The 15,747-nt window shown below is 42.6% G+C and overlaps 1 non-coding gene and 1 pseudogene across 1 annotated transcript; one reads left to right on the forward strand and one right to left on the reverse strand.

Moving 5' to 3' along the window:
* Nucleotides 1-1,570: 1,570 nt before the first annotated feature.
* On the forward strand, nt 1,571-13,743 carry LOC132044355 (uncharacterized; annotated as a pseudogene).
* Nucleotides 8,009-8,114, reverse strand: LOC132044358 (small nucleolar RNA R71). The gene has a single exon (XR_009412125.1). It is a non-coding gene; the product is annotated as a small nucleolar RNA R71 (small nucleolar RNA).
* Nucleotides 13,744-15,747: the final 2,004 nt, after the last annotated feature.

Genomic DNA, 15,747 nt, shown 5'->3' on the forward strand with positions numbered 1-15,747 from the left:
CTTAGCATTCATGACTAATTCTAGAGAAAATCGGACAGCATCTCCTTTATTTATAACTACACATCAACTACCAAACATCAATAACAACATTCATAATATCATCACAATAGCCTTTAATCAACCATATTACTTTTACTTCACACTTCACTTTAATTCATCCATAACCATGGACATATCTCGACAATACGTTCATTCGCATACAATGTCGATTTCCATACTTTCAATATCATTTATAACATGATCATATTCATAATTTATCAAGCATCATAACTCATTCCAACATCTATTCAAAAGTGGCATTATTGCACATTCATGACCCATTTCTTATATTCTTTTGCAATCCAAGTGTTTCAACTTCCAAAAACTTTAAACAACATGGGAAAATCATAAAACTTACCTTATAAGGTGTAGGAATCAACCTCGGGTGCAAATACCTCACTTGAGCAAAATCCTAGTTTTTCCTTCACTTGGATTCTTGCCTTGGATGAACTTTAACGGGTTTCTTATACTTGATCCACTTGGTTTGATGAAGTTGAACACTAACTCTCTTGAAAACTTGTGGGAGAAATGTGGAGAGATGTTTTAGAGAGAAGGGGAGTGAGAGATGAAATGAAATAAAATAGAACTTGAATCCTCATTAAATACACAAATATGTCCCGACCAGAATGTACGGACCAACATACGGTCCGTATAATTTTCACGGGCCATATGTCTGGACCGTATATTTGGTCCAGTGAGGTATGCCATTCTTGGCTGAACCTACGGCTGGACATACGGTCCGTATATTTTATACGGCCGTATGTCCGGCCGTATAATGCCCGATGGTTCCGATCTGGTTCTCGTCGGCTCGTTTGATCTCCAATCCTTATGGAACCTTCTTGGCACTTGTCTAACACCTCAATACCAATCTAAGGGATGTTATAACTCTTCTTCATAATATCTTTAAGTCACCATTAACTTGTTACTCATAAATTCTTTCCGATACTTATCGTAAACTTTGCCTTCTCTTGGCAATCTTTCTCGTCTAACATCGAATGTCCTTGAAATCTTACTTAAGGTCATCAAATGCTACTTCTTACCTATCGATACATCATATACTTTATGATCTTCATTAGCCTATTCACTGTACATCAACGAAAAATTTTCCGAGGTGTAATCGGCATGGATATCATCGTATCCGTGCATATGACAGAATCCGGGAAGACCGTAAACGCTAGCGGAGGCCGCAGCGTGAGCGTGATCGGGCTATGGTAAGAGGGGTTAGATCTTTGGATATGGTTGGTGAGTCTGGGAGGACAAGAGACAACAGGCGCATTCCCGATATCAATTTCATTCGGCCAGGATGCGCTCGCTGCTTTCTAGGCCCTAGATTTGATCGGTCTTCTTATTTCGTAGTGGGTCGGGATTCCGCAGCTTCGGTTCTCGCATAGGACCGGAGTCGCTCCGTATGAGACCACCTAAGAGTCACAGTGTACCCGTGGTGGTAGATTACACTCGGGCAATGTCGAACGGGATCAGATGTTTGTTATGTCCGTGGCCACCGGTGCCGCGACGCAGGGAGTGTCCGTCGATGAGGGGTGGTGCAGGCATTGTTCAGCCTACAAGGTCCGTAGCTGGTTCTTCTTCATCAGCATGCCCTTCAGGGCAAGTTTCGCAGACACCAGCAGGAGGTGGTAGAGGGAGGAGTAGAGCATCTAGCTCGAGCGGGCTCTCGCACCGCGTCTTGCACTCACCGATGCTGACATGATCGTGACGTCTTCTCGATTTTGTTGGTGTATATTATCGCCCTCCTATGATGTATACGCACTAATTGATCCAGGTTCCATCTTATCATATGTTACTCCATTTGCTGCTGGCAAGTTTGAGATAGAGCCTGAATCGATCAAACCATTTGAGGTGTCTATGCCAGTTGGTGATCCACTTATAGCTAGGCGAGTATATCGAGGCTGTGTTGTGATTGGTTGTAATCGCCATACCCTAGAAGATTTGATTTAATTAGATTTGATTGATTTTGATGTTGTTATGGGTATAGATTGGTTGGCTTCCTGTTATGATAATGTCGATTGCAGAACAAAGATAGTTCGATTCCAGTTTCCTGACAAGCCAGTCCTAGAGTGGAAGGGTAATGCTCCTTCGCCGTGGGGTAGGTTTATTTCCTACCTCAAGGCAAGGAAGATGATCGAAAAAAGGTATATTTATCACCTAGTTCGGGTCCAGAATGTGCAAGCAGAGTCACCGACCCTTCAATCTGTCCCTGTGGTCAATGAGTTTCCAAAGGTATTTCCAAATGAGCTTCCAGGCATTCCACCGAAATGGGAGATTGCTTTTACCATCGATCTATTGCCAGATACTCAGCTAATATCTATTCCTTCTTATAGAATGGCACATGCGGAGTTGAAAGAATTGAATGAGCAATTGAAGGATTTACTCGAGAAGAGCTTTATTAGGCCCAGTACATCGTCGTGGGGAAAGCCGGTATTATTTGTAAGAAAGAAGGATGGCTCTTTGAGAATGTTTATTGATTACATGCAATTGAATAAGGTGACTGTAAAGAATAAGTATCCACTTCCGAGGATTGATGATTTATTTGATCAGCTGTAGGGTGCCAGATATTTCTCGAAGATAGATTTAAGATCGGGATATCATCAGGTTAGGGTGAAAGAGGAAGACATTTCGAAGACGGCATTCAGGACTAGATATGGGCACTATGAGTTCCGTGTCATGTCATTCAAGTTAACTAATGCTCCAGCTGTATTCATGGACTTGATGAATCGTGTTGTCACGACCCAACCCGGGGGCCATGACGAGCACCCGGTGCTAACATACCGAGCACCTCTAAGAATACATCTCATAATCATTTCTGGGTGGGCCGTAAAGATAGCTCATGGATATCATAATCTGTAAGGACATACATCACAACATAACGGTACATCTCTATATACTCCTCAACAACTATGCCTATCTTCACCAGCCGACAAGGCTACTAAAATATCATACAACAATACGAACCGGTAGGGTTATAAAATGTCTAACTGTACACACACATGTCTACGAGCCTCCACATAGGATGAAAGCGACCATAAGGACCAATACTAAACACATTGCAGCTCCGAAGTAAGTGGAGTGCTCCTGAGAATCCGTTGATAAAGCACCTACGGATCTGATCCGTCTTCCTGCCTACCTGCGAGCATGAGCGCAGCGTCCACAAATAAAAGGATGTCGGTACGAATAAGGTACTGAGTATGTAAGGCATGAATAACAATATAACAAGAAATGTGGAACATAACATGAGATAAGGATAACCTGTACATCTGATTGCCTCATAAGGCGGATACCATGCATGCCAACTTTAACTTTTTAAATCAACATTATATATATAAACTGCATATTTATATATAAACTGCCCAACCATATAGGTACGGTGTTATGCTGCCTGGCCATATAGGCACGGTGTTATCATCATTAACCCGCGTTCGGGCCTCCCGCATCCTGGGTAATCATCTCACGCCACCGACTAGTGGTGTCTTCCCGGCCATGTAGGCACGGTGTTATATATATAGTATCTTTCCCGGCCATTAAGGCGCTATGTGAAAGAAAATACTTACATATATATAAAGCATGTATGAGAGTCCGATTAAAAGCCACAACTCTATCGGAGTGACGTAAGGTTGGTAGCCTCTGATTATATTATGGAACAATTATCATCACTACATCTCACCTTGAAGGGACAAATATCATAAGGTGAGATCAACAACAATGAATAAAATTAAGGAAATCGTGAAATAAGCTCAATAATCTCACAATAGCATCAAATCCATAAGCTTTGGAATCCCCAAAAATGGAATCATCATCATCATCATTATCATCATGGAAAACATCTATCTTTGGCATCATAAGAATTTTGAGAATCATGAACTTCTAGCTTTTTGGGAATAAGGATGTTATGGAAAGCATGTATGGATTCATAAGAAAAGAATCATGCCTTTAGAAAGAAAGGGTTTAGCCTTAACATACCTTCTCGTTTCCTTAACTACTTAACGCTTATCCTTCCAAACTTACAAAGCTACATTCAAGATAATTCATACCAAGGTCAAGCCACTGAAACTCTCAGAAGATCAAACTAGACTAATAAATGAGCCAACGAAAATCGGATAGCATTTCCCCTATATTATCTACTTCCTCAAAATTCCAAAACATATACAACAACCCACAATAACAACAACAAACTTACAAAAGTCCTTGAATACTCCTTTTACTGCCCTTACAAGAAGTATATCAATATACAATAACAATATACATTTCCTTTCTTCCCAATCAAGGAGCATAGTCTCATCAACACACCAGCAACATTAGATACCATCCATATACATGGAAATTAGCTTAACAACACAGCCACAACATGCTCAAAACAGTCCATAAACTCGACAACTACAATACAACACTTTATGACCTTTCCTCCATAACTATTTTCACTTTTAAGACTTGCTAAACCTTCAAATCAACTCAACATAAGAGATAGGATGAAAAACATACCTTATACTTGAAGAACTTTAGCCACACCAACATTCTTCAAGACCAGACTCAACACAACATCAAGTATAAACAAGAACAATCACTTTTCATGGACTAGTTTGGTTTAATCTTGTTGAATTCTTGATTTAAGGGGTTATAAGTGTTTAAGAGAAGTGTATGGATGTGTCTAGAACTCACAAAAAGTGTAAATTATGAAAAAAGGGGAATAATAGGGTATTTATATCCTTTGAAAGTCGGTTCCACCGACTTTCCAAGCGGGGCCCGCGGGGAAGCCATTTGACAGCTTACAGGCTTATCTTAGAATGCCCATAATTCCCTACTCCGATGTCATATTGACGAAAGGTTTGTTGCGTTGGAAACTAGACTTCTTGAAATTCAATTTAGGCTTCTGTTTCACCTCAAAACTCCTGATATACTAGGCGATATACCCTCTAAAGTTGACCTAAAATATCTGTGCAAAATTCTACCAACTTTTTTTCAAATTTTTGACAAACTTATTTTCTTCAATTTGCTTGATCCCGGAACCTTGATGCACTTACTTAACACTTGTTAAGAGTATTCCTTAACCTTATAAGGGTTCCATGACCCCTCTGAGCCTTCGTTAGTTTACTCACAACGCAAACGACGCGAAAATTATCGGGGTGTAACATTCCTCCGCCCTTAAAAACATTCGTCCTCGAATGTTGTAGCTTGCGAACTTAAGATGCTATCATTAATTTCTTGAAATGGTTGTCCTCCTTTAGTTCCCAATCTCCATGCTCTTATACTTTGGGCTCACTAGTCTTCTTTCATATTCTCCTAATTCTTTATCGAACTCATTCATTAGTTCCATATTGTTATGCCCTTCTATATGTAACCAGTGGTTAGCTGATATTCAGTTATCGTCCTATTCCCATTAAAGTTGATTGCTACGGCTCCCTGCCGATCTATAAGTACCCCTAATTGTTGTACCCTTTTTACTTACTCTTTATTTCTCTACTAGTAGACAAACTCTCTTGTTCAGATATGACACCTTTCTTGCTTGCTTCTCTGGTGCTATTTTAGATTATCCCTTTCTGTACTAGTCGACCTTGTATACACACCCTATCATATCCTTTTAATTCCTTGATCGGACTCCTTAATTCCTTACAATATCATCATAATTCCACCAATGGTATCGCCCAGATGATTTGCAGTAGTATTTCCTTGCTAGTGACTTATTATTCTGAGTGATTATTTTATGTCACCTTTCTTACTCCTTCTGTTACCCCTTGGAGTACTTTACTGCATATCTAAATGTACCTAAAATGTCTTCGGCGTGAGTGATTCGAGTCATAGTCCTGAATACAACGTATCGCATTGGCGAAACTTATTCTCCCTGATTCGCTAAACCTTCATCATGTTGTCATGCCTCCTTTTTCACATTTGTCTCATAATATACTTGCATTTAGTCCATTCTCACTTTTCTTTAGCGCATTCTTGATATGTTGGTTCATCTCAAATTTTGGCTTGGCGTGATTTTACGCCACAATCGATGCTTTTTAGCTATAAGTTTTACTTGTTTTTAAGCGAGTCTATGTGATTTTACGTGTTTTCTAGTGATTTTACGTGTTTTCTAGTGTTTTTTAGGAAAAGGGACAGATTTGACTTGATCACAGTTGAAGTGCAAGAACATGTCGTAAATGCAGTTTACGGACCGTATTCCACAATACGGGCCGTATTCCATGGTCGTGTTAAAGAATAAGAGAACCAGAAACTCAAGTTGAAAAGCTGGTGATTTACGAGCTCATTTTACGGACCGTATTTCAGTTTACGGTCCGTATTCCATCTCGTATTTAACCAGTCGAGCAGTTGGCAGAAAGTCTGACTTTTGGAAGCTGAAAGACGACGAGAGGTTTACGGACCGTAAACCACTTTACGGTCCGTACTTTAGAAGATTGAGATTTCACGGGAATTGAGAAGACGACCGGGCTCTAAACCACTTTACGGTCCGTAAAGTGATTTACGGACCGTATTTAAACCGACGGACTAAAGTGCAAATCAGTAACTTGTGTATTTTCCAAACCTATAAATAGTCCATTGTAGGGTTTTATTACGGGAGTTCTCATATTTTTAGTTTTTGACTTAGAACATAAAATACTCTCAAGTTTTTGAAGGTTCTAACATCAATCCAATTATTCTCAATTCCTCTTTTATTCAAAGTAAGCAATTATGAATTCTTCAATTTCTTGTTTCTTGTTCTTTGTCATGAGTAGCTAATTTCCCTTACTAGGGTTGTGAACCCAATTGATGGGTGTTTTGTGATTGGGTTGTGATTGATATACAAATAATGGATTATTAGGGTTTGTTTATTCTTCATTCTTCATTCATAATTAATGGTTGCAAACATTGATTAAAGCCACAAACCTTGATTTATTTGGGAAAATAATTAGGGTTGGTAAGAATAAACAACAAGAACTCAAAGCATTAAACTTTGTTTAATAAATTCACTTAGGAATAAGAAGAATTTACTTGGCATGATTAATCATTCTTCATAACCACTTTCTTATATTTGGGAAAATCATAGAAAGACATAATCTTTATTTATTGGGAAATAGTAGAGATTCACATAGAGATTAAGTGCATTCATATAATGATCCATTAGAAGTATATCAAGATCAATACCCATGATCATACACCCTATCTAACGGGGACACAACCTTAGTTTCTTTTACCATAAACTTCCACCAAATCAATAGATTAGCAATTAGTTATAAAAAACCAACCTTTGCCAAAACTCATCGGATTAAGATATTAGACCTAAAATTTAGCATCTACGATTTTAGTAAACTTTTCACACCATATTCCCTGTGGGATTCGACCCCAACCTTGTTGGGTTACTATATTTGACAACGTCCGCGTTATACCATTAACAGGTGTAATTTGAGCGTATCAAATTTTGGCGCCATTCTTGCCGGGAATACGGTTTTGAAATTACTAAATAGTGTTTGCTTTATTGAAGTCTTTTGCTTATTCCATCACACCTTGTTTTCTACTCTGTGTAAACCAGGTGAATATGAATCAGAATCAAGAAATCAACGTGCTGGTAACCAGGGGAATCGGTTGATCAATCCGGCGAATGAGTCAGATGAAGAGAATGTGTTCGCTGAGCTTGTTCCAGAGGAGGATTATGCATCTGCTATTGTTCAGCCTCGAGTTGGAGCAGCGTCTGTGAAAATTGATTCCTCTCTATATCAGTTATTGAAGCTTGAGGGGTACTTTCAGAATTCTACCGAGAATGACCCTCAACGTCATTTGCAAAATTTTGTGGATGTGTGTGGTAATCACATCCAGAATAATGTTCCACAAGATGCTATTCGGTTGAGGTTATTCAAATATTCCTTGGCTGGAGAGGCAAGAACATGGTTCGAGAAGCTGCCCAGAAATTCGATCACTACATGGGCAGAGATGGTGGCTGCGTTTCTCACAAAATGGTACCCTCCTAGCAAGAAGGCTGAAATTCGGGACAAGATTTATGAATTCAAGCAGCGACAGGGGGAACAATTATATGAAGCATGGGAGCGATTCAAGGATTATTTGCAGAAGAGCCCAAATCATGGTTTTTCGGAGAACATATTAATGGAGAAGTTCTACCGAGGGTTGGATCCAGTGTCGCAGTCAGTTGCGAATAATGCAGCTGAGGGTTGTTTTATGAACAAGTCTTATCGACGGGTGACCACCATACTTAACAAGCTGACAACTCATAATCAGGCTTGGCACTCAAACAATTCTGATGTGGTACCGTTCGGTAGTGCTATGATCCAGAATATAGTGAAGGAGAATCAAGATACTCAGCAAACCTTGGTAGAACTTGCAACAAATATTTCCTTGCTGACGAAGAAGTTCGATGAATCCCAGATCAAGAAGGTAAATGTTTGTGAGGAAGAGGCAGTCTTACAAAAAGGGATGTACCAGGCTCAAGATGGTCCGTTCCATGAAGGACCCCCTATGCAGATTGAAGATGCTAATTATGTGAATAACTCTCAAGGGGGTTACCAGAGACAGAATTACCAGGGTGGTTTTCAGAGTCAGAATCAATGGAGACCTCAACAAGGTCAAGGTGCTTATAACAACTCTGGGAACTACAACAATAATTATGGTGGTGCGAACCAAGGGAGCTACAACAACAGTAACAACTTTGGGAACAAGAGTTCCAATCCTTATATACCACCAAAAGGGCAGTCAACAGATCAAGGTAGTTCAAAGGTTGAAGCAATGCTTGAGAAGATTCTGGCAAATCAGTCTAAGTCTGAGAGAACTTTATCTGGGCTGACAGAGACCGTGGGTTCCCATACAGCAGCTATTCAGAAGCTTGAGTCACAGATGAGGGATATTTCTAGAGAGCAACACCCTCCTAGAAAGGGAGGCCTTCCGAGTGACACTATTCCAAATCCAAAGAATGGGGGAGGCGGTGTAGACAGCGTGTTTGCCATCACTACTAGGAGTGGTAAAACACTCCGAGGGGCTAATGAGAAGGTGATTGATCTTGAGCCGATAGATGAAGAGGATGAGGTGCAGGCTGAAGCACCCATTATTGTTGCTGAGAATGCTACTGACAAGAAGGTTGCTGATATTCCGGAGATTGCAAAAACAGCTGAGAACACGAGCAAGCAGCCTGTGAAAGGGGCTCTCCGCCCTTTGACTCAGCTTTTCAAATCTACACCACCCTTTCCTCAGAGGTTGGTAAAGAAGAAGGAAGATGCTAAGTTCGAGAAGTTTCATGATCAGCTGAAGCAGTTATCTCTTAACTTCCCCTTCCTGGATGCTGTCAAGGAGATGCCCGGTTTTGCTAAATATGTGAAGGATTTGCTGACCAAGAAGAAAACGGTTCAACATGAAACCGTAAGTTTGACTCACACTGTGAGTTCCATCATCTCAACCACAACTGTTCAGAAAAAGGGAGATCCTGGGGCGTTCACCATTCCTTGTTCTATTGGGCACCATGATTTTGCTCGCGCTTTGTGTGATAATGGGGCGAGTATTAATTTGATGCCCCTGGCTATATACAAACAATCAGGTTTGGGGATGCCAAGGCCGACTACTATGAGGTTACAAATGGCTGATAGGTCTATCAAGAGACCTGTTGGGGTGGTTGATGATGTATTTGTGCGGGTTGGTGATTTTATGTTGCCCGCTGATTTTGTAATTCTTGATTGTGCTGTTGATAGGGACATTCCAATTATTCTGGGGAGACCTTTCCTTGCTACAGGGAGGGCTCTGATGGATTCGGAGAAAAATGAAATCAAGTTCCGAGTCAACAATGAAGAAGTGACTTTTCAGGCCGGACAAGGGATGAAGTTACCCAGTGCTTACGAGAGCATTTCGGTAATTGATTCGGTTGATGTTATTGATGAAGCAGTGGAGTTCAAGATGGAAGAAGAAAGTTTGGGTGAAGCTCTAGCTGGTATTCTCGTTAATTTTGACGCTGAAGATATGGAAGGTTATGTGGAGACAGTAAATTCGCTTGTTGGGTTGGGATCATACTCATACCAACCAAAGAGGCTGAATCTTGATCTGGAAAATAGAGCAACTCCTCCAGCAAAGCCTTCGATCATTGAGCCACCTAAATTGGAGCTTAAACAGCTTCCCTCACATCTGAAGTATGAGTTCCTGGGTCCAGACAATACATTGCCAGTGATTGTGTCAGCTCTATTGACCGACGAACAGGTTTTGCAGCTTTTGGAGGTGTTGAGGGGGTACAGGCGTGCTATTGGGTGGACCATAGCAGACATTCGAGGTATTCCATCTGGTATCTGTGAGCATAAAATTCAGTTGGAAGAAGGTAGCAAACCGAGTGTTGAGCATCAGAGGCGACTAAACGAGAATATGCAAGAGGTAGTCAAGAAGGAGATCATTAAATGGTTGGATGCTGGAGTGGTTTACCCAATTGCTGATAGTAAATGGGTGAGCCCAGTCCAATGTGTCCCTAAAAAGGGCGGCATCACTGTGGTGCCAAATGCAAAGAATGAGTTGATCCCGACTAGAACCGTAACCGGATGGAGAGTTTGCATGGATTATCGCAAGCTCAACACAGCCACATGCAAGGATCATTTCCCCCTGCCCTTTATTGATCAAATGCTTGATAGGCTAGCGGGGCGTTCTTACTATTGTTTCCTTGATGGCTATTCGGGCTACAATCAGATCAATATTGCCTTGGAAGATCAGGAGAAGACTACGTTTACATGCCCTTATGGGACTTTTGCATTCAGCCGAATGCCTTTTGGGTTGTGTAATGCACCAGCCACTTTCCAGAGGTGCATGATGTCAATTTTCTCTGATATGGTAGAGGATTACTTGGAGGTGTTCATGGATGACTTCTCTGTCGTGGGGGATTCGTTTGATGATTGTCTTGGCCATCTGGGTCAAGTGCTGAAAAGGTGTGAGGAGACCAATCTCGTTCTGAATTGGGAGAAGTGCCATTTCATGGTGAAGGAAGGAATAGTCCTTGGTCACAAAATCTCTGAAAAGGGAATTGAGGTAGATCAAGCGAAAATTGATGTGATTGCGAAACTCCCACCCCCGATCTCAGTCAAAGGTGTCCGCAGTTTTTTGGGACATGCTGGGTTCTACAGGCGCTTCATCAAAGATTTCTCCAAGATTGCTAACCCTATGTGCAAGCTTCTTGAAAAAGAGGCGAAGTTTGTATTCGATGATAAGTGCCGAAAGGCATTTGATGAGTTGAAAGAGCGTCTTACTACGGCCCCTATTATTGTTGCTCCTGACTGGTCTTTGCCATTTGAACTGATGTGTGATGCTAGTGGTTTTGCAATAGGTGCTGTGCTTGGGCAGAGGCACAATAAAATTATGCACCCGATCTATTATGCTAGCAGAACATTGAATGCTGCCCAAATGAATTACACAGTGACAGAGCAAGAGCTGCTTGCCATTGTGTTTGCCTTTGAGAAATTCCGGGCCTACTTGTTGGGGTCCAAAGTCGTGGTTTATACAGATCATGCAGCCTTGAGATACCTCATGGCGAAGAAGGAAGCAAAGCCACGACTAATCAGATGGGTGCTTTTGTTGCAGGAATTTGATTTTGAGGTAAAAGACCGGAAGGGCACGGAAAACCAAGTTGCTGACCATCTCTCTCGACTTGAGGAGGCTGGGAGACCCTCTCATGAGCTTGATATTGATGATGCTTTTCCTGACGAGAGAGTGTTAGCTGTGTCGATGGAGATAGCACCATGGTATGCTGATATTGCGAATTATTTGGTAACGGGTATAGTTCCAGAAGATATCAAGGCCTACCAAAAGAAGAAATTCTTGCGGGATGCTCGACAGTACTATTGGGACGAGCCCTATCTATTCCGAACATGCGCTGACAACATCATTCGGCGTTGTGTTCCGGAAAGTGAAGCAATGGAAATTCTGAAGGCGTGCCATGACTCTCCTGTTGGGGGTCATCACAGCGGGAACCGGACTGCGGCTAAGGTACTGGAGTGTGGCTATTACTGGCCGACCATTTTTCAGGATGCTAATCTACTGGTTCGATCCTGTGATCAATGTCAGCGGCAAGGGAATATCGGCAGAAGGCAAGAGATGCCTATGAATTTTGTCTATGGAGGTAGAAGTGTTTGATGTCTGGGGGATTGACTTCATGGGACCCTTTGTAAGTTCGGGTGGCATGAAATATATCTTGGTTGCTGTGGACTATGTGTCAAAATGGGTAGAAGCGGTTGCTTTGCCTAACAATGAGGCTAAGAGTGTGATGGGGTTCCTCAAGAAGAACATATTTACTCGTTTTGGTACTCCAAGGGCTATTATCAGCGATGGTGGATCCCACTTTTGTAACAGAGCCTTCGCGGGACTGATGGAGAAATATGGCGTAAAACATAGGGTGGCAACACCTTATCATCCTCAGACAAGTGGGCAAGTTGAAGTGTCCAATAGGGAGATCAAGAGCATTCTAGCAAAAACGGTAAATGCCAATAGGACTGACTGGGCCCGCAAGCTCGATGATGCTCTATGGGCATACCGGACCGCGTTCAAAACTCCGATTGGGACTTCACCTTTCAAGCTTGTATTTGGGAAAGCTTGTCATTTGCCGGTTGAGCTTGAACACAAAGCTATGTGGGCGCTGAAGAAACTAAACATGGATTGGGAGGAAGCAACCAAGCTGCGGTTGTTTCAATTAAATGAGATGGATGAATTTCGGTACCAAGCCTATGAGAGTGCAGCCCTTTACAAAGAGAAGATGAAGCAATACCATGACAAAAAGATTCTGAAGCGAGAGTTCTACAAGGGTGACTCTGTACTACTGTTTAACTCTCGGCTGAAGTTGCTACCGGGTAAGCTTAAATCTAGGTGGTCTGGTCCATTTGAGGTGGTAGGTGCTTCTCCCCATGGGGCGGTTGAGTTGAGGTCCGGAGATGGCACTCGGACATTTAAGGTGAATGGGCAGAGGTTGAAGCACTACCATGGCATGATTTCGGAGGATAGGATCGTTGATCGCTACAGGTTGAAACACCTTGGAACGAACGATGATCTGGTGTACCAAGATAAGGAGTGAGTGGTCACCACCGTCGTGCCGCGACGTTAAATCAAGCGCTTCTTGGGAGGCAACCCAAGTGTAATGTTTATTTTTCTTTCTATTTTTTTTTTATTATTACATATAGGGTAATGGTTGTTTCGGTGCAGGAATACATTGCAGAAAATATTGCTGAAAGGCAGGTAAGTGCATGTGTACGAAACTGTCTCGCAACATTGTAAAACTCGCCTGCAGTTTACGGACCGTATTTCACAATACGGCTCGTAAACTAGGGCGTATTTAACAATGTTGCAAAACAGTAGGCCCTGTAATGCACATTGGAAGTTTACGACTGCTAAAGACGGACCGTATTTCACAATACGGTCCGTAAACCAGCTCGTGAACTCTCATGAAGCGTTTAAAAAAAAAAAATTACAAAAAAAGGTTCAGCGCTTTAATTTAAGGGCAGAGAACAGTCACCCTTCTCATATTCCCTCCATTCCCACGATCGTCTCTCCATCTCCCCCACGATTTCCTCACCAACTGATCATCTCCTATCACTCCACTCACCATAAAGACACACTCCACACCCACCAAGCAAACCCACTTTCATCAAATTTTCGTATCTCTCTGCCCTAGGTTTGGATTTGGCTGAAATTAAAGTTGTGGTTATTGTCCATTTGTTGATTGTGCTCTGTTAGGTCAGCAATAACAGGTATGATTGACTCTCTATCTCTTATGATTCAGCATTTGGGGTAAACTGGGTGGTAGGACTTGAGTAGGCTAGGATTTTGAAATTAAATGAATGTTTACCTTGGTTAATGATCTTGTGAGGGGACTAATATGGTAGATTCTGAAAATTCTCGTGGATAAGTGTTAATGAAAACCATATGGGTCGGAGGGCATTCCATAATTCAAAACTCAAAATTTGAGGTTTTGGTCTGCCCGCCAATGACTTGAATCTTGCGGGAATTATGAAGAAGTGAAAGAAAAGTAGGTGAAGTCTGAGTAACCTCATCCCCGAAATACGTGAAACCGAGATGTGCATTGAAATCCTGAAATAAAACGATGTCTGGGTCTGTGGTCTGAAACACGATCGTAATTTACGGACCGTATTGTAGTTTACGGTCCGTATTTAAACATTTTAACAATGGACAGAATGTTTTCTGAGCAAAAGTGCAGTTTACGGTCACATTTTACGGACCGTAAAGTGATTTACGGTCCGTATTTTGAGTTTACGACCACAGACAGAAGATGGATCTTAAGCAGAGACAAGTTTGGTGGAATGTTCAATTGTGCCTAATATGCTCCATCTTTTGCAGGAATGGGTCTGAAACGGAAAGCAACAAAGCTGGGGGCCCCAAGCACGGGCAAACGAAAGAGAGCGCGCTCGGATTCAAGGTTAAGGGATGAAACTTCCAACTCGGAAGGTGAACAATCTGGATCCGAGCACGCCGAAGTTATACCACCACCCAAGGTCAGGGGGGCCCCCACGCCAGTCACAGCGGCAACATCGTCCCATCCACCAACCAGAACTCCGTCCGAGTCTGCGTCGGAAGCCTCCCAGTCTGAAGAGGGGGACTCTGACGCGGAAGCATCAAGCAGAGGGGCAACCCACGAGAAAGATCAGGAGGGTGACTTGGAGGGGCCTAGTGATGGCTCGGGTCCACATACTGGTACGCCACCCAAGGGTCGTAAACTGGTCGTCCGGTCCAAACGGCTAGATGCGGACAAACTCAGGTTCTCGATCAAAGGGTCGAAGGAATTATATGATCAATGGATGACCGGGTCAGAAACCGGGGGACAGCCGTCGCGGAAAATATTTGAAGAACGGCGACTGGTTTTCGATGGTATTTCAGCTCATCCACAGCTGGATGACACCATAAAGGGGTATAAGTTGGATGCATTCACTCATGAGCCGGGCGAATATGCCCCACACATTGTGCGAGAGTTCTATGCATCGTATGGGGCTGTCTTGATGGCGAGAAAGAAGCCGAGTCTTGCGTGGCACCAGATTCCCATGCTGGAACATGTGACGATCCGGAACACCCTGGTCGATATTTCCTCCAAAGCCATCAACAGGGTTCTGTTCGGTGATGATTTTGTGGCACCGACCAATCTGAGCCTGTTTCAAGACAAACGAGACAGGAAAGATAACAAGTCCGTCAGGGAATGGACTGCGGCACTAATAACATCTGAGCCACATGAGCAAAAATGGACGAATGACGGAAGAATCAAAATTACTAAGAGCTGCTTGTCCACAGAAGCCAAATTTTGGTGGACGCTCCTGCGGTACAGGATCACTCCAACCCAGGCAGACAATACACTTTCCACCAGTCAAGCGGTCACTATTGCCTCATTCATGTCCAGGTACCCGATGAATATAGGGGAATTGATAGCGGAGGAGCTGCATGTGCGGGCCCACAAACCAAATCAAAACATGGTATTCCCGTGTCTGATCACGGCACTGTGCAGACGGGCAAAGATTATTGAGCTTCCAGAGTGGGACGGCACGATCATAGCTGCTCATGTCGGGGATTGGAGGAAAAATAAGGTGGTAAAGAAGAGGGACTTGGAGGCAGATCAGCCAGGTGATGACGACGACACTCAGCTCGAGTTGAGTCCGAGCCGTGCTTATGGGCCTAATCTAGTAGGTGCCGAGTCGGGAGCTGCCACTACTGAGCCTGAGATTCCCACGACAGGTGCTCCAGATGCTGTTAATACACAGG

This window comes from Lycium ferocissimum, unplaced genomic scaffold (genome assembly GCF_029784015.1).
Source record: "Lycium ferocissimum isolate CSIRO_LF1 unplaced genomic scaffold, AGI_CSIRO_Lferr_CH_V1 ctg4237, whole genome shotgun sequence".
Taxonomy (NCBI): Eukaryota; Viridiplantae; Streptophyta; class Magnoliopsida; order Solanales; family Solanaceae; genus Lycium; species Lycium ferocissimum.